The sequence below is a fragment of the Mustela lutreola genome, chromosome 16 (genome assembly GCF_030435805.1).
Source record: "Mustela lutreola isolate mMusLut2 chromosome 16, mMusLut2.pri, whole genome shotgun sequence".
NCBI classification, from domain to species: domain Eukaryota; kingdom Metazoa; phylum Chordata; class Mammalia; order Carnivora; family Mustelidae; genus Mustela; species Mustela lutreola.
The window spans coordinates 14,061,584-14,089,079 of NC_081305.1; the positions used below are offsets into that span (position 1 = coordinate 14,061,584).

Genomic DNA, 27,496 nt, shown 5'->3' on the forward strand with positions numbered 1-27,496 from the left:
TGTATTACTTGGGGGAATTTTCTTGATTAAATAGGATATTCTTGAACAAAGCACTGTTGATTTGTGATTTTTGTGTTTTATTGGATTTTCTTGTTTAAAATGTAAAGCTCATTAACTACACACAAAGGAGGAAACAGATATGAAGGATGGAAAATAAAACTCAACTGATGTGATACAGAAAGGTACTGTGTGTGCCATTCTGGTTTGGATTAATCGGGCTTGGCACTACTATGCCTTTTGTCACCTGATCAGTTTACAGGGCTGAAGAAACTAGGGGAATGGAAAGTGCTCGTGCCTAATAATACCCCACCCTCACCCCTGCCAAAATTCCTCCCAAGGAAATTCTAGGCTCATGATCTCTGAGTTGCTATAAAGATCGGTAGCTGTGGAAAACTCATCGTTTCTGATCTTCCGCTTACTCAAAAAATATTTGCTGAGAGCTGCCTTGTGCGAGGCTGGAATCCAAAAGTGACTGGGACAGGGTCCCTGACCGGGAGCTCAGAGTAGAAGGAGACACTTATCTAACAACAATATATAGTGATAAGTAGACTGGTGAGGGGTGATTAAAGGCTTCAGCATTTGGAAAATACTTTTAGAGTCGACTTTTCTCCTCCAAACACACATGGTCCTGTGTTTCACGTACTACTCTAAAGACTTTAAAAATATTAATTCATTGGTGCACCTAGGTGGCTTAGTTGATTAAGCGTCTGACTCTTGATTTGAGCTCAGGTTATGATCTCAGGGTGGCAGGATGGAGCACAGCATTGGGCTCTGCGCCCAGCGGGGGAGCCTGTTCAGTTTCTCTCATTCCCTCTCCCTCTACCTGTGCTTTCTCTCTCTCTCTCAAATAAATGAATAAATCCTTAAAAAAATTAATTCATTAATTCTCATAATAATTTTTGGATGCAGCTACTATTATCTTATGCTATAGTTGAGGAAGTTAAGGAGTAACTTGCCCAAGGTTGCATGGCTCATCAGTGCAGAGTCAAGATTTGAACCCCCATCGTCTGGTTCCAGATTCCATGCCCTCCATCACTACATGTTGCTTCCTTTTAAGCCTAGACCCTGGAAGATGAGTGGGATTTAGGAAAAGGGGGTGGGGAATGTGTGATGTAAGTATTCTAGGGTCAGCATTCCAGACAAAGGGAAAAGCTTGTCCAAGATCCTCTCTGTCTGATTCCATGTGGCACATGAGAAGAACTTCCAGGGGTTAGGACAGCAGGGTAAGTGGGGGTGCTGTTTGGGGTGTAAGTGCCAACACTCGAGGGATGGGAAGAGAAAGGAACTGGCTAGGAGGGACCTGGCTAGGAGGGTTGAGAGGGTCTTGCAGAAAGAAAGCCAGTAAAAAGATCTCTCTAAAGGGGAGAAGGCAGAGAAATGACAGTGGGGTCCATGGTGCAGCTGCTACAGAAGTTGAAGTAAGATGAGAAGATCAGGCCATTATTTTGGAGATGAGGAGGCCACTGCTGACCTTTGTGACCTTGTGGCTAGAATTAAGGACTGAAATTGTCCACAGCTGACCAGAGGTTTCTAGGAGGAGAGAGTGGTGTGAATGTTTTTCTACAAGTTTTATAGTAAAGGAAAGAGGGGAGGGAGAGAAGAAAGGGAACAGAAGGGAAGCCAGCGAGCTTAGCTAAGGATCAGAGAATGGAAAAGCAGAGAGTGAGGGGTGAGAGGCAGGTGGGGTAGGAGCAGCATGGGCAGTGAGTAAGTTTGAGGTTTGGAATTTCTCCCCCCAAACCTAAACCTGAAATTGTCGCTGGAAAACAACTTATTCTATTATCATTTTAATTAATTAATTATTATTAATTGCTACTTTATTATTATTAATTATTATGATTTTTCAGGCAGTGGAACATAACCTATAGAGGGTCAGATGCGATTTAACACAGGGGGCTTTATAAAACATCCTAAGCTACAAGGACTTTGAGAGAAGACTTTTGTGTCCCCAGCAGAGTGCCAGGCAGAGAGCGGGTTCTCAGAATGTGTTTGTTGAATGAATAAATGGGTTTTATTTACATTTTTATTGTGAATATTATAGAAAAAGAATATGGCACTGATTTGAAAACACTTGGAAATACAGTCATAAAAACTAACATTTTATGGACTGCAAGTCATTTTATGGAGATGTTGCAAATACATTTATCCATCCTGCCTGAGGCCTTGCAGTGATAGGACCATTATAGGATTTCTCATTGGGTCATCAAAAAAGTTTCTGATCTCATATTCCTGCTACTTTACAGACAGAATCTGTATTTTAATAAAGGTAGGAAAAATAAATTGTTCTTGAAGCATAGGGTATAGTTAAAGGTGTTAAGAAAATGTAAAACAATTTTACTGGTGTCTTGACTACTAATTTGGATAAATGTTTATTCTCAAAATGTTCCAGCATTGTCTTTCTTTTTCCCGAAAGGTCAGGCATGTGCCACTAAAAATACATTTACTACATTTGAGAATATTTTTCAAGTGATTTATTGGGGTAATGTATGGACTATTTATTTAAATATATCTCTTATTTCCAGTAATGCCACAACCTCATTAGAAGCGACTTGGCTCATTGCTTAAGCAAAATGATATTGCTATTTAGGACATCTCCTTTAAAAATAGGCAACTTTCCTCTCACCATTTACCAGAATTCGGGATCTATTTTTAGAAAAGATGGGTAAGGTCATAACCCTAAGCCTTAGGGAATTCCTCTAGAAGTTGTGACCGTTGTACATTCTGGTTCATTTCTCTCCCTTCCTGATTCTCCAGAGTAGAGGGAATTCTCCTTCTGAGTGGGAGGATTCCACCATCCTCGGTGGAATCCTCTGGAGAGGCTCTGTTCTATATTTTCAGTGGCAGGCACCCAGCCAGTAAAGTATGGGGCCCGGTTTTAGCAGTGAGAAATTGCTTGTGCTCTTTGGGGACATCAGAGGTCTATTTGACATATTAGCTAATGAAATTTGTTAATGAGTAAGTGTGCAATGCATAATCACCTCTCTGTGGTTGACACATTTGATGCTTGGTACACCTATGCAAGTTATGAAACAGAACAATCAGGTGCTATACGTGATCCCATCGGGATCTGAAACATTTCTGGTGTGGCATCCAGGAGTTGCCTCTGTTTTGTTCTTCTGACCCTGCCTTCCCCCTCAGAGATAACTACTCCCCTAAACTTCATAATTATTATTTATCTGGTAAAAAAAATGCTTTTATCATATATGTAGGTGCCCCCCAGCAATATGTTATTTAAATTTATTGGCTTTTGAGCTTTATGAAAATTTTATCTTACTGTGTTGAACCTTTTGCAACTGGCTCTTTTCAGTCAAAGTTGCTTGCCAGATTCATTCATGTGGTTGTATTGAGCTGTGGTTCATACATTTCACCACCTTGTGACAGTCTATTGTGGGGCTGTGGCACAGTTTATTTATCCTTGTTGTTGGAGATGTACCGTTAGTTGTTGTTGGGTCCTTAGTTACCGCAGAGCTGGGCTGCTGTATGCATTCTTGGGCATTCTCGGGTGCTTATGCAAGTGTTTCTCCAATGTAAATGCCTGGTTCATAGGCTTGTGAAAGTTTAACTTGTAAGATAGTGCTGTGCTGTTATTCTCAATAGTTTGAATTTCTTACCCAACTTTATGAAAAATGAGTCAATGCAGGTATGGTTCAAAAAGAAAGGGAGTCACAGGTGGGCAGGCAGGCAGGAGGAAAGAAGAGAAGGGGAGAGAAAAGAGAATTCCTCCAAACTTAAACCCTGTTTAAGGCCAGGATAGAAAATATACACATTTCCTCAGGTGTTTTTTTCTATCTAATGATCCAAATTAAACTATTATAAGATGTTTAAAATGTTATTGAATTGAAAGATTAAAATATTTGTTAAATCCAGTTGGTGTGCACATTGAGGAAACTGGCATTTTCACTTATTGTTTGTGGAGTGTTAACTGCCTTATTTCTTGAAGGTAATTTAGCAATATGGAACAAAAGTCCTAAAAAAAGGACAATGGACTTGGCAATTCCCCTTGTGGGATTTTATTCTAATGGAAGAAAAGAGTACTTATACGAAGATGTTTGCTTAAGGATGTTAACTGCAGAGTTACTGATAGCAAAGAGAAAGGAGAAATAATCTAAATGTCCAGAAGTTGTTGGTTAAACAACTATGCAGCAATTTGAGATAATGGAAGCATGTGTGTATTATAGCGTGTGGGAAAAAACCCAATTATATTATATTTATATAGGCCATCCTACATACATGACCCATTCAGTTTTTATAAAAATAACTTCTATATTGGGATGCCTGGGTGGTTCAACTGGTTGAGTGTTTGACTCTTGACTTTGGCTCATGCCATGATCTCAGGGTCATGATCTCAGAGCCCTGCATTGGGCTCTACACTGAGTATGGAGCCTGCTTGGGATTCTCTCTTTATCCCCTTGGAAAACCCCCCCTCCTCCCTTCCTCACATGCTCTCACTCTCTCTCTCTAAAAAACAAAGTAAAAAAATATAACTTTTATATTTATTTCTATGGGAAAAATTATGGATGCAAATACATCCAACTTAGAGCAATGGCAGGATTTGGGGTGATTATTATTAGTATTGCTTATCTATTGTTTGTTTTCTTCTACAAGAATAATGTATTAATTATTTTGATTAAATTAAAGAATAATGTGTTACGGTCTATTTATTAAAGAGAAAGTGTGAAGACTTTTGATACTGCCTGTACTCCATTATCCATCTGTGGATTATCTGTGGAAATTTTTTTTTTTTTTTAAATTTTTTATAAACATATATTTTTATCCCCAGTGGTACAGGTCTGTGAATCACCAGGTTTACACACTTCACAGCACTCACCAAAGCACATACCCTCCCCAATGTCCATAATCCCACCCCCTTCTCCCAAACCCCCTCCCCCCGGCAACCCTCAGTTTGTTTTGTGAGATTAAGAGTCACTTATGGTTTGTCTCCCTCCCAATCCCATCTTGTTTCATTTATTCTTCTTCTACCCACTTAAGCCTCCATGTTGCATCACCACTTCCTCATATCAGGGAGATCATATGATAGTTGTCTTTCTCTGCTTGACTTATTTCGCTAAGCATGATACGCTCTAGTTCCATCCACGTTGTTGCAAATGGCAAGATTTCATTTCTTTTGATGGCTGCATAGTATTCCATTGTGTATATATACCACATCTGTTGATGGACATCTAGGTTCTTTCCATAGTTTGGCTATTGTGGACATTGCTGCTATAAACATTCGGGTGCATGTGTCCCTTTGGATCACTACATTTGTATCTTTAGGGTAAATACCCAATAGTGCAATTGCTGGGTCATAGGGCAGTTCTATTTTCAACATTTTGAGGAACCTCCATGCTGTTTTCCAGAGTGGCTGCACCAGCTTGCATTCCCACCAACAGTGTAGGAGGGTTCCCCTTTCTCCGCATCCTCGCCAGCATCTGTCATTTCCTGACTTGTTGATTTTAGCCATTCTGACTGGTGTGAGGTGATATCTCATTGTGGTTTTGATTTGTATTTCCCTGATGCCGAGTGATATGGAGCACTTTTTCATGTGTCTGTTCGCCATCTGGATGTCTTCTTTGCAGAAATGTCTGTTCATGTGGAAATTTTTTTAAAGAATTTATTTACTTATTTGAAAGAGAGAGGGAGGGAGAGAATGAGCACAAGCAGGGGGAGTGGGAGAGAGAGAAGCAGGCTCCCTACTGAGCAGGGAGCCTGAGGCGGGGCTTGATTCCAGGACCCCCGGATCATGACCTGAGCAGAAGACTGATGCTCAACAGACTGAGCCACCCAGGCGCCCCTCCTTAGAGATTTTTGCATCATAGATGGGCCACTAGCATGAAGGCTTTCTTTCTCTTTTTCTCTGGAGATGTAAACTGATTTTATATCAGCTTTAAAAAACAAAAATATAATCATACAACCCCCATATGCATTCTATGAACAAAAGGTCAGATATCTGTATTGTACTTGATCATATGTCCTGGCTCAAGTTCATTAGCCTGGATCATAAAACTAATACCGGCTACCCCCACATCCCCCAGGTTCTCCTCCGGGTAGTTTAATATTTCTAATCCCATCTGTCATTACAACATCCTCATGAGGTGGGGAGAGTATACAGCAGCAGGTATAATAATTATCAAGGCCTCTACTCTTGAAAACAACATTATAGTATATACTAACTAGAATTTAAATAAAAATTTGAAAAAAAATGATCAAAGCTGCCTATTTTTTTTTTTTTTAAATTTGGTATAAGACTGGTCAGATATTTTCATTTTAAAATCCCTGGTCTCTTGGAATCTTTGAAAATAATAGCCAGTAGTTCAGCAAGTTCATTAACTAATTCCCTTAAGACTGGGGAATGCGTGTTATCTGGACCTGCTGATTTACATATTGTACCATGATTCCAAGTATTCCCTTACCTGGTTTATTTCAACATCCATATTTAAAGTCTTCATTACTTCCTAATTATCTATGCTCCCTTCCTTTATTTTTTGTGTTAAAGACCAATTTAATAGAGCAGCTTGGTATCTCTGCCACTCAGAGTCATCATTAATTTCATTCGCCTCCTCATTCATTAGTCCAGCCACTTCATTGCCCACGCTTTTCCCTTCCTAGCCCGTTTGCCTTGCCTTTAACCTCTTTGGTGGTATTAACTCATTCTGCCTTCTCTGCTGCTCTTACCTTTCTTTTCTTGACAGGCCTTAGAAAGAGTTTGTGCATTCACATTTTTTTTTTTTTTTCTGGGCTCTTCTTCATCCTTTCTCTATTTCCACAGTGGGCATTCTTCCGACCTTAGATCTTTTCAAGGTTCTTTGTCAAGGGGCTCCTTGCATTTTTTATTCAAGGCATCCTGGCCCTTTGTGGTTTAACTGTGATTTGAAAACTTTGTGCCCTTGCCTGTAGTGCTATCTGGATTTCCTAATTCACCCAAATTGGATTTCTGAAAATCCTTGAACTTGAACGAGTTCCTTAATGTTTTTAAATACAGAGATCAGGTCATATCGCCAGGGCAGTTGTGTCTCACGGTCAACAGCATCAAAGACCATTGACAGGAGGGAGAGAGTCAGCACAGATGTGAGGTCATTGTTCATGCCTTGGGCAGGATATAGACATTTTCAGACCCAAATCCATCCTCAACAAAGAAGCTAAAGTGCTGTTTGTATTCCATGTTGTTGACATTGATCTTGGTTTTCTGGGCAGAGAACACACCATGGATGGCAGGCAGCTTGCTGTTTAGAAAGGCAAGATTAATAAATGCTGCTAAGAGTTTCTCTTTCTAGTTCACATTTGTTAATGCGATGAGAACAATTGTTGATTTTTACACTCATCAATTTAGATGCATCACTCCACAGTGTTCCTTCTTCCGTTTTCGATAGTGTCCATGTGTGGACATGGGGATCTGCTGGCAAATATCTGATTTTGAGACAGCTTCCCTTTGAGTTTGTGGCAGCCATAGGGTCATGCTGCTCAGGTCTCCTTTCAAGAGAGAGCCTGGCATAAGGAATGCAGCGAGCTGACAGCCTCTATCTGTGAGCATCTCCAGGGAAGCTCCTGGCCAGGGACCAGGCACCGTGCTGGTACCAGGGCCCACCTTTTCTGGCCAGTACAGGATTCCTTTGCAGATAACCTTTGCACCAGATTGCCCTGTTGGGCTGACCAAGCCCTTCTCCAGCAGCACAGCACTCGGAAGCTCTTCCTATCCCATCTTCTTTCCTTCCCCTTCTTTTCATGGAGGTCTGACCTGCATCGTGGCCCGAAGTCTCTCCCTGCCTACTCCCACTCCCTTTCCCCTTTATCTTTCACGGGTGTTAACCGCAATAAGTGTCTTGTTTCTAACTTTATCTCAGCATCTGCTTCTTGGAGGACCTGAACTGACACAATGACCCAGCCCCCTTTAACCTTGCTAACTCCTCCTCCTTCTCTACCCAGCTGGCCTGGCGTGAGCTTAGTCATCCTCTTTTTTATGTTACTTGATGGAAAACCCAAGTGCTACACAACCACAGAATGCATGTCAGGCTAAACAAATACAGAATGGGGGACGGTCATCACCAGTCAGGGATTATATATACTATGATTCTCACTCATTAATACGGGTAATTGATCCCTTTATAGTTGGATCAAGTTGGACAATTCCCAGGGAAAGAGCTTGTACTTAAGCCACAGGATCACTAGGTGACGCTGCTGCCCTACACAAAGGCCACAGCCTGAGCTAGGCTTGGCCAGAACCATTCTGGGCTCTGGGTCCTGCCGTTTACTTGGCTGGATAGGGGCCTACAGGTCTGTAATTCACTATGGAATCTGAAAAAGTGATTTCTGGATCCAAGAAACCAGGCTCCAGAAGAGCATGTTAAATCTCCCTCTGGCTCTTTCTCTCAGAGCTTACAGAATCTGGTGTATGTGTGTGAAGGAGTTCTCTGGAACTCTTGACTTGATTCAGCAACTGACCATGGCTGCTCTAATTTCTCCAAGTGTCCACCTTCAGCTTTGACTGCTCACCCTTTGGATCAACAGATCAACTGAAAGTTCTTCAATCCCTGCCTCCAGATCTGGGAGAACCCTCAATCTGAGTAGTGTTGACACCAACGTTTTTACCTAGAGTTCCTCAACAGAGTTGCACATCCAGGCACGGCTCACTTCTGCTAGGAGTAGGGGGCTCAGGGGCCAAATCTATGCTTGGTGCCTTCTCTGCTGAATGTAGCACACATGCCTGGATGGTTAGCGTTCTGGTTTTGGTGCTGCCATCTTTCATGCTGCCTCCCCTACCTGTTTATGTGCACAGTCAGCAATCTGTAAACATCCACCTGCCGTGTAAATCCTCATAGACAAAGCTGCTGAGTGGGACAAATATTTAACCCTTTAATTTGCCTCCACCCCAGCCCTGAACAGTTTCATCTGTTTCTCAGGCACAATCCTACTTTCTTAGAGCTGCTGGGTTGGCGCATTAGTGAAGCTGAGTTTTAAGAAGTTATTTTCTTATACGTGGGATGACTATTTCATTGCACAGAAAACACTTTTATATTTAGAGGACTGAATTCATTCATGTTTCCATTGGGGAGTCTCCAGAACAACAGCCATCAATCCATTCTTTATGTTTCTCTAATATTGCCCAATCTTTTTTTTTTTTTTTTGGTCACATTTGACATCAGTAATAGTTAAGAATTTCCCAGAAGACTTCTGGCTCCGTGCCTTATATAGAGACATTAGGAGTATGTCAGTGGGATAATTTTTGAAAAATAGCCCTAATATTGTTAATAGGTTCACAGTCCAAGTACAGTGCCACTCAAGCTTGCTTGATTGTAAGAATACAGATTTCCAGGCCCATCTCCTGGAGATTCTGACTGAGTAGGTCTGGGGAATACCCTTGAGAATATGTATTTTAAACAAGTAACCCAGTGATTCTTATGATCAGGAAAATTCAGAAAACCATGCCCCACTGAACAAAGTGGGTTCTAGCTATGAATCATGATTCAATTCCAATCAGACACAGCAGAAGCCACAATGTAAGAAAAAAAATCTGGAGATTTTAATAGCTCGAGAGAGAACCATCTGTGAGTCATGGGATGCCCTCACCAGGTAATTGGGCACCTAGGGTCATCACAACCACCTGGAAACTTCTGATAGTAAAAGCACTAGGGAATCTTTTATTAACATATTTAATGTGCTTGACTAAGGGGAAAAAGTAGAGGAAGCCAGGAGGGCTTGTTAGCAACCTCTCCCCACATAGTGGCATGGCAGAGGAACAATGCATGCTTTCTAAGGAAGGGTTTAGTTTAACCCTTGACTGTCTTTCTCTGGGGAGAAGCCAGGGGGCGTGTACAGTCTAAACAGTCTTCATGAAAGGGCTGGGGGTCCCTGTGGCCCTGTGGGCAGTGCCTGGGAGGTATACACAGAAATCTTCACAGATCTCCCTCAGGGAACACAGTTATGGCTTCTATGAGAGAGTGGTCTGCTATGGTATGTCCCAGGCTGCTCTCTCCTCTCCTGAGGTCAGCTTGAGAATATCTGGGCCCCCCAGAACATGACCCACCCAATGAGAGGGGTCCTTACCCCTTCCTCACGGCTGAGGGGTGAGTGCAGCTTTTTCCCAGCTGAGGGTTGACTAAGATAAAGCAGTGCAAACCTTAGTGGGAAGCTGCAGCTGGAACGATGAGCCTCAGAGAAGTGGAAACTTTGATTCTTAGACTCTTTCGCTTTGCACTCAGACATCACACCTGCACACAAACCACAGTAGGTAAGATTCCAACTTGCCCCCTCTGCAACTAAGTTGGCCCACCCCATGGGGAGTTTTTTGTTTGGTGGCAACAGCTAAGTGAAAATGTAATAATCTCTTTTCCTCTGCAGTTAAATCATTCTGCATTGGGGTCTACCTTTTTGTTTTCTATCCTTGAAAAGAGTCTGGGGGGGTGGCTTTTTTTTTTTTTTTGCCTTTTTCATAAATAAATATTTTAACTGGAAATTTCTAAGCATATGACAGGCCTAGAATGTGAACTTGAATGTACTGTAATAGAAATCATCAGTTGCCATGGCGACGTGTTCCAAGAGCAGATTGCACGGAGTCACATGGGCAGAGAGTGCTCAGTAATACTAACACATCAGAGAGCGAGGCCACTTAACCTCAATCGCTTCCAGCTATTGTGCAGAATGCAATTGAATTTATTCCTAATTTCTGCCAGTGCTAAGGAACAAAATTTCCCTGCAGATTTTAATCTTACTCAGGCAGCCCCAGCCAGTGCTCAGACACGGTTCCACACCAATATTCAGCCCGGCTACTCGCCCACTTTACAGCTCTATTTTCTTATTCTTATTTTTAATGATAGCTTCCCTCTCCCTGCTGGGTCCCGAGCGGCCCCCCGCCCTGGGGAGATCTGCCCTCCTCCTTTCCGAATGGCTGCGCGGTGTCTCGGACTCCATTCTGCTAATACAAGGAGCACAGGTTCATAATAATACTGGTGAAAAAAAATGACCGTGCTCCACTCTCAGGAATAGCTTCCCCCCCAACCCCAAACCCGTTCTGAAATAGAATTCCCACCGGCTCTGGGCTGCACCTTGGAATGGCACCATTAACAGCCCCATCGAAAGAGGGCAAACTGGTGGATCAGTGAATAATAGAATCAAAGTGTGTATTTTCTGTCCCTGTCACAGTCCCCTCCCCCTCCACACACACACCTTACCCACCCCCACAACCAGGAGAGCAGCACAGATTAGCAGGAGGTACAATGGCCGATCACAGAACACTCATTTCAGAGCTTATCCGCTCTTATGAAGGTTGATAAATCAGAGTCTCTCATATGGACAGTCTCAAGTTAGCAGCGTCATCCATCTCCCCTGCCCCTTTTAAGTTATTTGTCTTATTCGCTTCCAAAGATGATATCAGAGATGCCAAATGAGCCTTTGTTTTCTGTGCTCTTGCTCTTCCCAGGGTGAGTTGCTGTGTTGTGGGGAGCTAAGAAGCATGCTTCCGGGGCCCAGTTCTTTGTTTCCAACCCAAGGTCACCTCTCCCTGTCTGTTCAGGTGTTGTCAGAGGTCTGCCTGTGTTCTGAGACATAAGGCAGTGTCCTCCCTGGCTGAGATTTTGCATGGTCCTACTCTCCAATGACCGCTCCCTTTTACGAATGTCACTTTAAAATAGACATAAAACCTGCTTTAATCGCCAAATGAAGACAAAGCAGAGTCCATCCCTTAGAAAGCCCAATACTGAAGGTCAAGCAAAAGGAAATTTAAAAACATAGGGATCACAAAAACAAAAGGAGGGGGAGATAGTTTCTGCAGGGGCTTCCTTTAAGAGGGTGGTTTACTCTAACAAGGGGTGAAAATGTAATTGGAAATCACTTACTTAGCTAGTAACTCTGTTCTAATGCTGTGCTGCCACAGGAAACTTGCTGGGAAGTTGAGCAGAGAGGGAATGGTAGCATGGAATTAGGACAGACTGCTGGTGGTCATTGTTGACTCTACGCAGAGGGCTTGGTGGCTATGGGGAATCTTCATGGAGCCTGCAAGAGAAAAATAGCCAGAGAGGAAATGAAGAGAGCTATTGCAAAGGATTTTATATCAACAAGGTGACATTTAGATCTGGAGAGAGGAAACCACATGCCAAGTTGTTGGTTGCACACATGGCTCTATGCCTGTCTTGCTGTGCCGGAGCCTCTAGAAGGTCTTTGCCAAACACCTTCACCCCACACCTGCCTGTCCATAGGGCAAGGCGGTGGGATGTCCTCAGAGAGAGCCAACCCTTTAGCTTTAATCAGGGACTTTACACTAGCCTGAACTCTCCCTGGCTAGGAGGGGAAGCCCTGTCCTTGTAACTAGCAAACTTTGCTGGTATTCACAAAACTGAACATGTTTTCTAATCAAAATGGGTTTTATTTATTCTGGAGCATCACTTCCCCACTTATCAGTTTAAAATATTTGCTGACTCTCTTGCTAGAGCTGTTCAAGCAGTTAGAACCTTGAAAGGTTCCAGGAGGATGTCTAATCTGTATCTGAGCAATGTCTCTTTAGGCAGAGTGGCCTTCTGGACCCTCTACCCATACACAGGTATCCTGGGACCAGTGAGCTTCATGGCCTCCTACTGAAGAAAGATGGTGTGAGAACATCAGGAAAACGTCCAAGAATTTTATCCTTGATGAATTTCATTAAAGGGAAGGGCAATCTGTGCTATTATGCTAATACCTGCAATAGCAATTTTATTATGTTCGTTAATCTATAGTCAAGGAATAACATTATTATAGTTCTTACAGCTTTTCAAAGTACTTCCATAACTATTAGCTCATTTGAACTGCACAGCAACCCTATGATACAGGTGGGGCATATTTTACGGATAAGAAATTAGGATGTAGAAAAATTGGGATTAGGACAAAAATCATACAGAGTAAGGATAAGATCTAGATCTCAGAATATTTGGTGCAGTGCTCTTTCCACACCATGGGCAGGCTCAGGGCAAGAGCGCTACTTTTTCTGAGAAAAATGGCCCCAAATGCCTCCTTTCTATACAATTTTCTATGGTTGTATCTTAGGAAAGAACCGGCCCATAGATGAATGGATGGAGGTTGGTGTTTGAGCAGAGGATAACCATCCCTAGGTTGAGCATGAGGAGTACAAGTGCCTCTGATTCTATTCACTAGAATTTTTCAGATCAGATAGAGGCGACCCAACACAATTCATCTTCTCTCTTGGGAATCGTGGATCCTGGTAGCAAATGAGAAGGTAGGTCTAGCTCCCCTTTGCAGGAAGCCTGCTATACAAATCTTCCTAAGAAGCAGTGGGCCTCAGAGTGAAGGTGCTATTTGAGGTTTTGATGTAGTCAAGTTGACTCTTCCAAATTATAAAGCATTACATCTTCAGCTCTCTGGGGTAATGGAAGTAGACATCCTTACCCTCTGCTGTGCCTCCCACATCCAGAACCTCTTCCCTATCTTGTCCTTCGTGGTACGGGAAGGGGCCAAAAATGGGTTCAGAGTCTGACGGATACATTACTTTGTGATTAAAAAAAAAAAAGCCCCCAGAGTTTAAACACCGGTTTTTGAGATGGCTGGTGGGAAAACAAAAATACCATGTACTGTTCTACGTTTCTGTGGATCCTATGAACCTCTATTGCAGAAAGTAACCAGAATGTGGCTGGATACTATTTAAATATATTAATCTTGGGGCGCCTGGGTGGCTCAGTGGATTAAGCCGCTGCCTTCGGCTCAGGTCATGATCTCAGGGTCCTGGGATCGAGTCCCGCATCGGGCTCTCTGCTCAGTGGGGAGCCTGCTTCCTCCTCTCTCTGTCTGCCTCTCTGCCTACTTGTGATCTCTCTCTGTCAAATAAATAAATAAAATCTTAAAAAATATATATATATTAATCTATTTTGTCTTTCTCTTCCTCTTTTCCTACAAACAAGTAATTTGATTGGTCATTGTCTTGGGGGAGACATATCACAAGGCAGGTGAAAGTCTTTCTGGCTTGCATATTACTAAAGCTTAAGTTCTTAGGGAAAATGTTCCAATGAGGGTATTAGCTTCCCTAAAAAGGGCTTCGGAAATGCATGTCATGAGTTTTATTGGTAGCTTAAGTGAATGGAAGGTACTGTCCTTATTTTGTTCTCTAGGGGCTAGAGATGCTAAGTGTCAATAATGAATGGACGGGAGCTGTCCTACACCAAATGCCCATGGTGGCCTGTTGTCAGTTTTGGAGAGGGGATTTGGGAGCACAAGCCTAGCGTCTTGAAGAAACATAAAGGCAGGATTCCCAGCACCTAAGAGAGATTTCCTCATAGCTGGGAAGAGTGAAAGGGGAGCAGAGAGAAGAGGAAGGGGAGAAGTAGAGAAACGTCTGTGAGTTCTGACTGAAGAAGAGCCTTGCTCCCTGAGACCTGACAATATGTCCACATAAGGGGCAAGACTTCAAAGTGAAGTTTATGCATGGTACATCTAGACCAGGTTTTCTCAACCTTGGCACAGCTGCAATTTTGGGCCAGATAATTCTTGGTTGTGTGGCAGCACAGCAGTTTGTCTTCCATGGAATACCTATGAAGAGTTAATGTACATCTAGAATTTACCGTATCTGGTATTCTATTCCCCGTCTTTTGCATTGGGAAGGCAAGACAACTGTCCACTAGTGATGGGCTCTGCTGGAAGGAATCAGCACATGTCTTAGTTGGGCATTCTCTTTCAGGCCTTGGGTCATGGCATACTGTCTGAGGAAAAGAGGAGTAGCCTGTGGGTCCCAATTCTGTATGCTGCTGATGATATACACAGAGACTGTCCTTTGTGGGGTCCCTGGGTGCTTTAGCTGGGTTATGGTTCTCTGTCTTCTCACTATATAGTTATTGCTTTTTTATTGTTTCACAGTCTGAGTAACTCCTTGATCCCATCTCACCCATGGGACGGATGTGCAGAGCTCCCCAGATTACCAGAGAATCCTCATCTGTAAGTCCGTCGCTGCTTTTCCAGCTCTTTACCCAGTGCGGCTTCTGTACTGGCCTGGAAATGTCTGGTGTAAAGCTGACATTTGCCTCTGTCTTCTCAGTTCGCAGACTTTACCTTGAGAGGGTGATGAGATACTAATTTGAGATCATAATTTTATGCTGAACAGTTGCCCTTAGAACAATGCATTTTGAATTTAAATTTAAATTGGAGTTTGAGAGGTGTGAAAGTTAGAGGAACTATGTCCACATTTTCATCATAGATACTCCTCATTCCCAACAGTTGTTCAAGAGATCTTCAACGCTTCCCACTTAACATCTGGTTTCTAATTCTGTTAGAATAGTGTATGCTTCCTCTGAATATGATAGTTAAGAACAAATAGCGATTGTCAGAAAAATAATCTCCAACATGATAGCAAACACTTTTCTGGAATACATAAGGGCCTGGCTCTAAAATAAACAATAATAAAGGATACAAGCAAAGTTGCCAAAACCAGTCCTTTAACAATGAATTTGGTCAACGGATTGTATTGAATTTTATTTACTTTTACCTCTGGGGTTATTTCTATCCCAGGAAAGGACTAATATTATCAATTACCCACTATATGTTTATATACATTATCTCAATTCATTAAAAAATACTTACTAAAAAAATTTTTAGAATGGGAGAGAGAGCATGAGCATGAACAACGAGGGGCAGAGGGAGAGGAGGAGAAAGAATCCTAAACAGCTTCTATGTCTAGTGTAGAGCCCAAAAAATACTTTCCAAAGTTCATTATTTTTGGTCAGATATAAATTAGATGACTAGATATATTGAAAGGCCACTAACTCTACAAAGTAGGTCATGGCTGAGTGGCAGAATACCCTGGTGGTTCAGAGAGACGAAAACCCAAGATTGAGGTGCTAATGAAGGTTTTCACCGAGGTGGCTTCCTCCAGGAAGGTCTCCTAAATCCTTTTCTTTATTTTCTTCCACCAAACTAAAGTTAATTCTCCTATCCTGGAATTTTCACACCACTTTGTTTCTAGTACTAGATACCCAATACCTAATACAATTTATTCATGTTTTATCTTCCTTTTCTTTCACTCACCTTGCTGTGGAAGCCTTGACTAGGCCCTTGTACTTAGGAGATAGAGTTGGTGGAGTAGATACGCTTGAATCAACAAATCAACGAAGGAACAAATCAGTAAATGAATGAGTTGATATGGGATTTGAGCTGGATCTTAAAGGACGGGCAGTAATAAATAAATAATAAATTGGTCATTATAGATTAGAAACCATCTGGCTAGCATCCAGCTGGAATCCTTACTGAAGTTTCTCACTAGCCATGCTAAGAACCATGCATTTTTTTCTCCTCTAGGCCCCACCCTGACACTCGTTAGAATTGTTTACAAGTAGCATGGACTTTGGTGACATCAAGGCTTCGCTGGGATAGGGAGTTGGCACTTCACTGGGGAGACCCCCATTACTTCCCCGTAGGAGGCTGTCACTTCTCCAAAGTGCACTACCTCTGGTGCCAATCTCTCACTCACGCGTTCTCCTCCTGACTGCTGGGAGCACATAGGTATGCTGCATGTCACCTGCTCCTCTGGCTCTCGGCAATCTCCTTCCTTTGTCTCCAAATCCTACGCAAATTGCTTGGTTGACAATCAAAGCCTGCTAACATCAAACAGCTGCTATAGACAGGTGTGTTCTACAGTTACCTGCTATTTGCTTTCCTCAGCGGGGACTGATATGACAAACAAAACCCGGGACTGGGTGCCAACTTCCTACTAGTGTTTTTCAGACTTGGAAATTCACCCCAAAAATAGCCTGCCTCAGTCCTCATCAGTGTGTGGCTGGGGTGGGGTGCTGTACAACCCCACTGATTATTGCAGTGCTTTGCAGAAAGCTGGGAATATCCATGACTGCATCCCAGCAAAGAGGCTATATAGTTCTGGAACTCTTGATTTCTAAAGAATACCCAGGACCCTTAAAATATTTTCCAGATTTTTCTTTCTTGTTAATGTGGTTACAGGAGTATTATTTCCTGCTTTCTACTTTTAGCAGTCTTCCCATAGGTCTCAGGTTTTGACCTTTGAAATTTGCTGTAACTATCCTGGAGTTTAATCTGTGATAATTATGGGGGTATGAGGGTATGGCAGGTTGGTGGAGGAACAGATTCCCACTTCTAACATTCCTTCCTGTTTTGCTATGTTATGCTAGCAATTGCCACTGTCTGTACTCCCTTTTATTCACTAGGTGCAAAGGCACCTAGGGTTCTGGATGTGATTTAAGTTCTGCTCTTTAGATATACCAGCATAAATTGTGGAAGGTGACATGGGGCAGTGCCCATGTTTTCTGGGGCTGTTTTTTCTCTGACAGCACCTTTACAGCTGTGTTGGGATTTTCAATGGTGGTCGCTTACTGACTGTACTAATTTCTGATCATGGCAGCTTCCTGGTCACAAACCAAGCTGCAGTCTCCTTGGTGGTCTTTTGCTTGGAGTCACTCTTGACAGCTCCACCTAGCATCTGTCTCTTCAGGGTTTTTGTAATTTTGTAAGTTATTTGATAGCCCACTTTAACTTGTTATAGTGAATTCTCTTCTCTATGACTGACGCTTAATCACCACTGAGGACAATTGGTGTAGACATTCATCCCCCCCTACTTGGCACAGTGCACTGAGGTAATCAGCCAGCTGGCAGGGGCGAGAGCCTAGGGAGGTGGCTGGGAGAGAGGAGGAGCACTGTCTTACAAGGAAGAAACTGTTTTTCTCTGTGCCTCTGCCCAGGCCCTTCCTCCTGCTTGAGATGGCTTGCCGAGACCACTATATTCCTCCTCCTTTGAGATCCACTCCCTTTCCCAAAGTGGAAGTAGTTTTTGCTTCTCTGAACTCTATGGACTCTTAGGACATGTCTCTTATGAGACGATGTATGTATAAGCCTGATAAAATTTGACAGGAATAAAAGAGGAGAGGGTGTATACATAGCAATGCTCCCAGACTACAGCCTGATCTACCATTTTCCATCATTTCCCTTTAAATGGATTTTGGGATCCTTTCAAAGACATCAAAGACAAATGATATCAGAGCAGAGCACTGCCCAGTAGAACTTTCTGTGATAGTGAAAATGTTCTAGATCTACTCTGTACAGCAGGGTAGCCCGAGGCATAAGTGAATATTAGACACTTGAAATGTGGCTGGTGTAACTGAAGAACTGAATTTTAAAATTCTGCTTAATTTTAATTAATTTGAATTTAAGGAGTCATAGTGGCCAGTGGCCGCAAATTAGAGAGCAAATTAGAGTACATACTACTTTGACAGGCACATGGGCCAGGACTGTCTAGATGTCATTGTCAGTGTTTATGGGCTGAGAATTTGCCTTTATGGCCCAGGACCAGGGCTTAAAGCTGAGGAGAAAGAGAAGTGGAAAGTTTCATGGGGAGATGACAAACAGGAGATTAGCTTTCAAATACTCTTTTCTCTAATTTTAAAAAGTGATCTGACTCTTTAGAAATGAATGACATTTCCTACTTCTTGTACCACTGAAGTACAGCACTGTGGTAGCACAGAGGCCGAATGTCACTGGAAGAATTGTTTGGCCACATATTGAGTGGATCCCCCACCATGGATCAGTATTGAAAGGATGACTCCTTCTCAAGGAGGAAAACACACCCCTGTGGGCATCCTGGATGGCTGTGGTAGATTGAACCCAACACATTCTTGCCTTGGCCACTTTGTTGGCTCTTATTACACATACAAAAAGGCATGATGCAACCCCAGGGCTGGGATCAATGCTGGAAATGCAGAGTAGAGCACAGATGATGAGCGCACGTCTGTGGTCACCTGGCTGCAAAGTGGTCTCTTTTCATGACGTTCTGAAAATGTATGTGCAGGACTCTTTTATTTATAGTACTCTTTCACAGAAGTCTTAGAGATCAGCATTTCAGACGCTAAGAGAAGATAGTCCTTGGATTTAGTCATTTCTGTAATAAATCTGCCATAGGAGGATATAATCACCAACCATACTTGGGTTCATTATGGTAAGTGCTCATATTCTTACTTCAAAACAGAGAATTCTCTCACGTATAGAAATTATTTTTTTTTCCTTCTGGGCATATAGATTTACACACAGACAAAAATCATACAACCATGGTCACAACTTGTGAATGTAGAATTTAATAACACTAGGAGAATCATTGACATATTAGCTTGATTCCGGTTGATTTCTGAACAGTCTTGGGTGGACTGTTGGGAAGATAAGCACACCTACTTGGCCTGGGAAGGATCTGAACCTGGAATTCTGAATATAAAGTTCAGGTGCTTCCCTGGCACGCTAAATGGCTTCACTGAGGGAGATCTGCGTGCTCAGTAGGAAAACTTCCCTTTCTCTTTCTCCTACCCCTCTGCTTCCCCCTCCTTACTCCCTGTCATCTACCAGCCCGCAGTGTGCATAGTCTTACATGTCCAGGGGGGCAATTCCACCCTTCAAAGCAAGAGTTTCTGTGTGGTTCACTTGGAGGGAGGGGGTGATGGATAGGACTGACAATCTCTCTCCTTCTTCTCCTTCTGCAAGGTCCTCTTTCTCTTTCTTCTAGAACTCTTATTTTTTTCCTCATTCTAAATCCCCATCTCTCTCCAGCTCCTCCTGGCTAACCAGGAGAGACTTGCTCTCACACAGGGCTCCTCTGACTTTAATCAGGAAGTTGATATTGGACTGTAACAAGTCTCTCAGACATCTCCTCTTAGAATAAACGTAAGAATTAACTTAAAAGAATTAACTTGGCTCAGTGGGTTAAAGCCTCTGCCTTCAGCTCAGGTCATGATCTCTGGGGTCCTGGGGTCCTGGGATCAAGCCCCACATCGGGCAGGCTCTCTGCTCCATGGGGAGCCTGCTTCCTTCCTCCTCTCTCTCTCTGCCTGCCTCTCTGCCTACTTGTGATCTCTCTCTGTCAAATAAATAAATAAATAATCTTTTAAAAAAAAAGAATTAACTTAAAAACATTTTAAAATTTATTTGAGAGAGAGAGAATGAGCACAGACAGGGGGAACGGCAGAGGAAGAGGGAGAAGTAGGCTTTCTGCTGAGCAGGGAGCTCCACGTAGAACCCCAGGATCATGACCTGAGCTGAAGGTAGATAGACATTTACCAACTAAGCCACTCGGGTGACCCAGGAATTAACTTTTTATTATGGAAAATATCAAATACATACAAAGGTTGAGAGAAGAGTATAATGAATCATCCACTTCAACAATGATCAATAGTTTGCCATTTTTGCTTCATCCATCCCACATCTACTTTGCTCAATTTTTTTTTAAAGCAAATCTAAGTCATTGTATTATTTCTCCTAGAAACATTTCAGTAGTTATCCCTAACAGATAAAAACTTAAAAAATATCATTGTCGTGCCCAGAAAAATTCACAAAAATTCCTTGCTGTCATCAATATTTAAATGTGGGCTCATCATTTTTTTGTGAAGTAAAAATTGATACTTATTGCCTTTTGAGAGTGCAGTTAGGCAGTAGATTTCAAGATATAAAATGCCTACACCCTTTGACTCTGTGTTCTACCATGTAGAAATTTGCCTCAGCATATATTACATCCACTAAACTATGCAGAGATATGATTTCTGATAGGTCAAAATGGAAAGCAACCTAAATGTTCATTAACCAGGGTTGATTATATGAGGCAATTAAAAGAAGCTGGAAGTGGGGCCTGGGTGGCTCAGTGGGTTAAGCCTCTGCCTTCAGCTCAGGTCATGATCTCAGGGTTCTGGGATTGAGCCCCACATCCCATCAGGCTCTTTGCTCAGCAGGGAGCTTGCTAGGGACAGCCACCCCCCTCCACCCCTGCCCTCTCTGCCTGCCTCTCTGCCCACTTGTGATCTCTGTCTGCCAATAAGTAATAAAATCTTAAAAAAAAAAAACCAAAAACTGGTAGGTCTATGTGCTTTGATATGAAAAGCTACCTAAGTCATTATTGAGTAAAAAACGAGAGCCGGAAGAATATACAGGAAACTTTTGGGAAGGACCGGAAGGGAGGAGGTAAGAATAAGACAGGAGTTCATTATAGATCCTGGATATCAACCTTTTGTCTGTACTGTCATTTGCAAATATCTTCTCCCATTCCATGGGTTGCCTCTTTGTTTTCTTGACTGTTTCCTTTGCTGTGCAGAAGCTTTTGATTTTGATGAAGTCCCAAAAGTTCATCTTTGCTTTTGTTACCTTTGCCTTTGGAGACTATCTTGAAAGAAGTTGGTGTGGCTGATATTGAAGAGATTACTGCCTATGTTCTCCTCTAGGATTCTGATGGATTCTTGTCTCATGTTGAGGTCTTTTATCCATTTTGAGTTTATCTTTGTGTACGGTGTAAGAGAATGGTCGAGTTTCATTCTTCTACATATAGCTGCCCAGTTTTCCCAGCACCATTTATTGAAGAGACTGTCTTTTTTCCACTGTATATTTTTTCCTGTTTTGTCGAAGATTATTTGACCATAAGGTTGAGGGTCCATATCTGGGCTCTCTACTCTGTTCCACAAACTCAACACACACAAAACAGACAATCATATCAAAAAATGGGCAGAAGATATGGACAGACACTTCTCCAATAAAGACATACAAATGGCTATCAGACACATGAAAAAATGTTCATCATCACTAGCCATCAGGGAGATTCAAATTAAAACTACATTGAGATATCACCTTACACCAGTTAGAATGGCCAAAATTAGCAAGACAGGAAACAACATGTGTTGGAGAGGATGTGGAGAAAGGGGAACCCTCTTACACTGTTGGTGGGAATGCAAGTTGGTGCAGCCTCTTTGGAGAACAGTATGGAGATTCCTCAAGAAATTAAAAATAGAACTTCCCTATGACCCTGCCATTGCACTCCTGGGTATTTACCCCAAAGATACAGATGTAGTGAAAAGAAGGGCCATCTGTACCCCAATGTTTATAGCAGCAATGGCCACGGTTGCCAAACTGTGGAAAGAACCAAGATGCCCTTCAACGGATGAATGGATAAGGAAGATGTGGTCCATATACACTATGGAGTATTATGCCTCCATCAGAAAGGATGAATACCCAACTTTTGTAGCAACATGGACGGGACTGGAAGAGATTATGCTCAGTGAAATAAGTCAAGCAGAGAGAGTCAATTATCATATGGTTTCACTTATTTGTGGAGCATAACAAAAAGCATGGAGGACATGGGGAGTTAGAGAGAAGGGGGTTGGGGTAAATTGGAAGGGGAGGTGAATCATGAGAGACTATGGACTCTGAAAAACAATCTGAGGGGTTTGAAGTGGCGGGGGGTGGGGGTGGGAGGTCGAGGTACCAGGTGATGGGTATTATAGAGGTCACGGATTGCATGGAGCACTGGGTGTGGTGAAAAAATAATGATACTGTTATGCTGAAAATAAATAAATGAAAAAAAATTAAAAAAAAAAAAAGAAAAGAATAAGACAGGAGGGGAATTCCCCTTTTCACCTAATACCTTCCTGTAGATTTTGAATTATTTTTATTATGAAGATGTATTATTTTATAGGTAAAAATAGTTAATAAAAAAGAGTTCTCATCACAAGTTTGAGGAGCTCTGATTTTATGTTTCTGTAGTTTCTTATGTAAATATGATGGCAGAGATTACTAGTATGCTTGTACATCTGGTTCTCCTCTTCTTCTTCCTCACTGAGGAAGATGACATTCCTCTGCCCCCTGCAATTAGGTAGGGCTATGTAACTAGTTCTAGCCGCTGAAGTATGTGTGGAAATCATGTATGTCACTTCCAGGCTGAGGTCTTTAAGAGTCAATGTGCCTCCTCTGTGCTCTCTTATTCACTGCCATGTTCACTCTAGGGACCTCCTGTTGAGATGGCAATGTCTCCACAAAGTGGGACAGGGTCTCTGAGGTCTTTGCATGGAGGACCCCCAATGTTCAGACTGCATGAACAAGAAGAAAGCTTTTGTTGTGTTAAGGTAGTAGATTTCAGGGTTTATTACCTCAGCTTTGTTGATCTTGTCCTGACTGACTCAGTAATGACAATAGAGTCACTGAAGGCACAAAAGAAACGGGCTTCACAAACTGCATTGCATATCCTAGTGACATTGTATAGAGTAATTCTAAACCTTTCCCACTAGCTAATGTTGGGTTAATCTTACATTTGAGCTGCAAGAAACACAAGTACAAATCGTAGGTGCAGAAGTCATATCCACCATTTGGCCATGGTGGTGACTTCACTGAGAACATTTGTACAACCAGGAAGACTGTCCTCAGACTTGTAACTTAACACTTAAGTCCCATGATGTCCTTGTGGTCTATCTTCTCTGAGCCTCTTTTGCTCAAAATAGGCAGGAATCTTCACAGCTTAGCCCTGTATATCATCCTTGATGTCCCATGGCAGGTGAACTTTAGAAGCATCAGGTACTCTGAGGGCCTGAATCTCTTCCTTTCCCACTGTTCTAAGGTGACTGCTTGTGAAGGCGGAAGGTCTAGTGGCAACAATCAGTGAGTCAGAAAAGAAATTTCACTGCTTCATGTTGCCTCAGTTCCAATCAACTAAAAATGAATGAATGTCCTCACTAGATAACTGCTCGCTATTGGAAGATGGAGTGGAGTTTTGAGGAAGTAAGTGAAGAGTGAGTGGAGGGTATGGCAGAGATGGAAAATATCTGGAGGCACAAGAGAAAAAACACAGCTAGATCTGAGCTCAAATTCTGTCTATGTAGCCTTAGGAAAATTCCTTAGTCTCTCAGAGCCTCAGTTTTATTTTATGGGTAGTTGAGAGGCTGAGATGAGATAAGGTTCTTATATGATAATAGTTAATAGATAGTAGATCTATTATAGTTAATAGATAATAGGTAATAGTTAATATAAGATAAAAGTTCTTATAGAGTGGCTGGCAAATAGGCAGAACCAGAAGTGCTTCCAGGTAAGGGGTCTCCATGACCTACATCTATTTACAACTTCTGTTGGAGGTGAGCCAAGGCCAGGGGAGCACCAGGATGCCCATGTACTCGTAGCTGTGATATTAATATTCTGGAAGGGCAGCTCCATAGGGTAATTCCAATACTGCGTTGGCAGCTCACCATTAGTAACAATGCAATAATGACTGAAACTCAGAGAATGTGTATGATGAGCACTTACACTGGTCTAACCATTTTCTGTAAAGCCTTATGATAATCCTTTGGATGTGACTATTGTCATTTCCATCTTGCAGATGATGAAACTGAGGCCCCAAGAGGTTAAGGGATTTGCCCAAGTCCACACAGCCTGTATATGGTAGAACTAGGATTCAAACCTAGGGAGTTTGAGAGCCCACACTATTAAGTACCATCTCCCAAAGTACTGCTCTTCGCTAACTCACTATTGCAATGGTCACTGTAGATAATAGGAACAAGCACAAAGCTGGCTAAGAAATGCTTAGCTCCTTTAAATGGCTCCTTAAAATTTTATTATAAACTTCATGTCAATCAGTTTTCACTCAGAACACATGTGACATCAAAATTAAAAAAAAAATATATGTAGGAAGGGGGTTTTAAGTGGGGAAATACAAGTTCTTTGCACCTCTATAATTTTCAGGGTTGGAAGGAATATAAGGCATATCAGGAAGGCAGACCTATGCAGTATGTCTCCAATTACCTGGAGTATGATTCTGTCATGATGGTCCATCTGGAATGGTAGGTCAGATGGCAGAGAGGCTTAGGGGCTCAGCAAAGAAGTCTGGGATTTGCCTTGAGTCACTAGAGGTGATTGAGGAGGGGACAGACATAATGAAATAATGTCTGCCACTGTTAATCTGGCAGTTAGGATAGGAGAAGAGAGGCTGAAGGCATGGGGCCAACGAAAGCCTATTGAGGGAATGATAGCACATCTAGGATTAAAACAGAAGAAATGAAAAGAAGGGGGTGTCTGGAAATGAAAGGAAAAACCAACCAGACTTGGCGATTATTAATTGGATCCTGGGGTAGCGGAAGCAGACACAGGTTTTCAGGCACAGGAAGAGATGATTTTGGGAGAAAGAAGATAGCACACTGAATTTTAGGTGAGATGGAAATATTAAAGAGCAGTGGCTAATAGGTGGCAAGAGATACTGGGCTGGAAGGTAGAGGAAATTCAGAGTTAGGATTTAGTAGAGAAATGGAAGCTGCAGTGGTGAGAATTGGAAAAGGTTGTGAGAGCAGGACTGAGAACCAAGAAATGGGGAGAGGAAGAAGGAGCCCCTGAGAGGTGGGCAGAGCAGTGAATGTCAATATCAACAAAGAGAAAGGTAGAGATCAGCCCATAGAACTGACTAGAAGGTCACTGGTGACATTTGAGAGTACAGCTTCAGTGGTGTTGTATTAGTCAGGGTTCTTCAGGGAAACAACCAACACACACACACACACACACACACACACACACGTATATAAATACATATTCATAGATATGGTTTATTATATATAATGTATATATTATATACATATGATCTATTATAAGGAATTGACTCACACAATTATGGAGACAAGAAGTCCCAATACCTGCAGGTGGCAAGCTGGAGACACAGAAGAGCTGATATGTAAGTTTAAGTCCAAAGACCTGAGAATCAGGAGAGTTAATGGCATACATTCCAATTCAAAAGCCAACCTGCTTAAGACCCGAGCAGGGCAGACATTTCAGTCTGAGTCTGAAGTCTGGAAAGGACCAATGTCCCAGCTCAGGCAAGAGAAGTTCCCTCTTGCTTAGTATTTTTGTTCTCTTTAGATCTTCAGTTGATTGGTTGAGGCCCACCTACACTGGGGAGGGTGATCTGCTTGGCTCAGTCTACCAATTCAAATCTTAACCTCATCCAGAAACACCCTTATAGATATGCCCGGGATGTCTGACCAAATGTCCGAGCAGCCCACGACCCAGTCAAAGTGACACATAAATTTAACCATCATAAGTGCCACAAAGTCAGCTTTTTGGGGACTAAATAAGGAAAGCGTGGTGAGAAAGAGGAGGCAGGAAGATGTAGCCACCTACTTGAGAATGTTGGCAGCCAAAAGAAGGAGAAAAATCACATGCGAAACTGAAGGGGCAGCAGGGTCAACCAAGATTTCTTTAAATGATAGAGGAGACCTTTAGACTTGACTCTCCTTTGCTAATCCATACGGACGTTCATTTAATTTTTTTTCCCCAAAAGGTTATTGAATTGAATATACAATTTCCAATCTAACTGTGTTTGCCCAAAGGTAAGTTTAAGTTAATTTGCATTTCTGCTAGGCATGCCAACTATTGGCAGAGAAAGATGGCTGCAAAAGGATCTGGGGCAAAGGAAAAAATCAAGCCTATGATCTAAAATGCGTTGGGGATAAAAGAGCACACTGCTTATAAAGATAATCAAAGTTAATTGTTCTATGTTACTTGTGGCTTTTTGTCATTAATGCAGAAGGGATCTAGTGTTTTTTGCCAGCACGTATTGACATGCCTTAGCATTTACTTAAATACAAGAGAATACACCTTCCAAACCTTCGTGCCAGATGGGTCAGAAACACTGAAGAGTCCTACACTTTGGTTGGCTGGACTAGGTGGCAAAGCCAGCCATGGCACAGTGACATGTCCCTGCCCCAGAGTGAGAGAGCAATGCTTACAACCCAGGAATCCAGACTCTGCAAAACCTTAAAGGTAAATAGTAACAAAATCCTTTTTGAGTCACAGACCATTTGCTAGAGTCCTAGTTCCATGTTTCACCAGTGCTGTCTCTTTCTCTCATACACCTCTGTTCTTAAATAGCTTCCACAGAGCCAGCTGGGCCTGGGCACTCAGTTCTGGTCAACCTTCTTCCGGGAAGTGACATTTTTCTCCTCTCCTCACTTAAACTTTTTTTTTTTTTTTTTTTTTTTTTTTTAGACTTTAATTTTTTTTATTTTTTATAAACATATATTTTTATCCCCAGGGGTACAGGTCTGTGAATCACCAGGTTTACACACTTCACAGCACTCACCAAATCACATACCCTCCCCAATGTCCATAATCCCACCGCCTTCTCCCAAACCCCCTCTAAACTTTTTTTTTTAAAGATTTATTTATTTATTTTAGACAGAGAGGGGCACCGGGAGAGGGGCACAGGGAGAGAGAGAGAGTCTTAATCGGACTCTGCGCTGTGTGCAGAGCCAGACACGGGGCTTGATCTCATGACCCTGAGATCATGACCTGAGCCGAAACCAAGAATCAGATGCTTAGCTTAACTTGCTGTACCACCCAGGCACCCCTCCTCACTTACCCTTTTAAAACAGGCCATGCAAATACCTCTCTAAATAGTGCTTGTGTCCAGAAAGTCATGTGCATATTGTACCTGGCCAAACATGCCCCTTAACTCATTTCTCAGTGGCTGTGCTGTTTCTTTACTTTTCTTCAACAAAGGGTCTGCTCTATTTCTGGCTGAGATCCACTCACTGACTTACAATGATGCCCCACACATATTCTCAGGGTTATCACTCTATATTTATTAGTACACACAAGCAGTGACTGGTGGCTTAGTGAGTTATGCACCCACCTTCTGATTTTAGCTCAAGTCATGATCTCAGGGCTGTGAGATGGAGCCCAAAGTCAGGCTCCCTGCTGGGTGTGGATCCTGCTTCAGATTCTCTCTCTCTCCCTCTCCCTT

At 42.3% G+C, this 27,496-nt stretch overlaps 1 protein-coding gene across 1 annotated transcript in view; it reads right to left on the bottom strand.

Moving 5' to 3' along the window:
- Positions 1-27,496, bottom strand: part of PMFBP1 (polyamine modulated factor 1 binding protein 1) — a 166,712-nt gene that overhangs the window by 64,886 nt on the left and 74,330 nt on the right. Inside the window, exons 3-4 of the mRNA XM_059150761.1 lie at positions 11,826-11,982; positions 10,112-10,202 (exon numbers count right to left, since the gene is read on the bottom strand). The gene's annotated coding sequence lies outside the window, so the exon portion shown is untranslated. The remainder of the gene's footprint in view (positions 1-10,111; positions 10,203-11,825; positions 11,983-27,496) is intronic.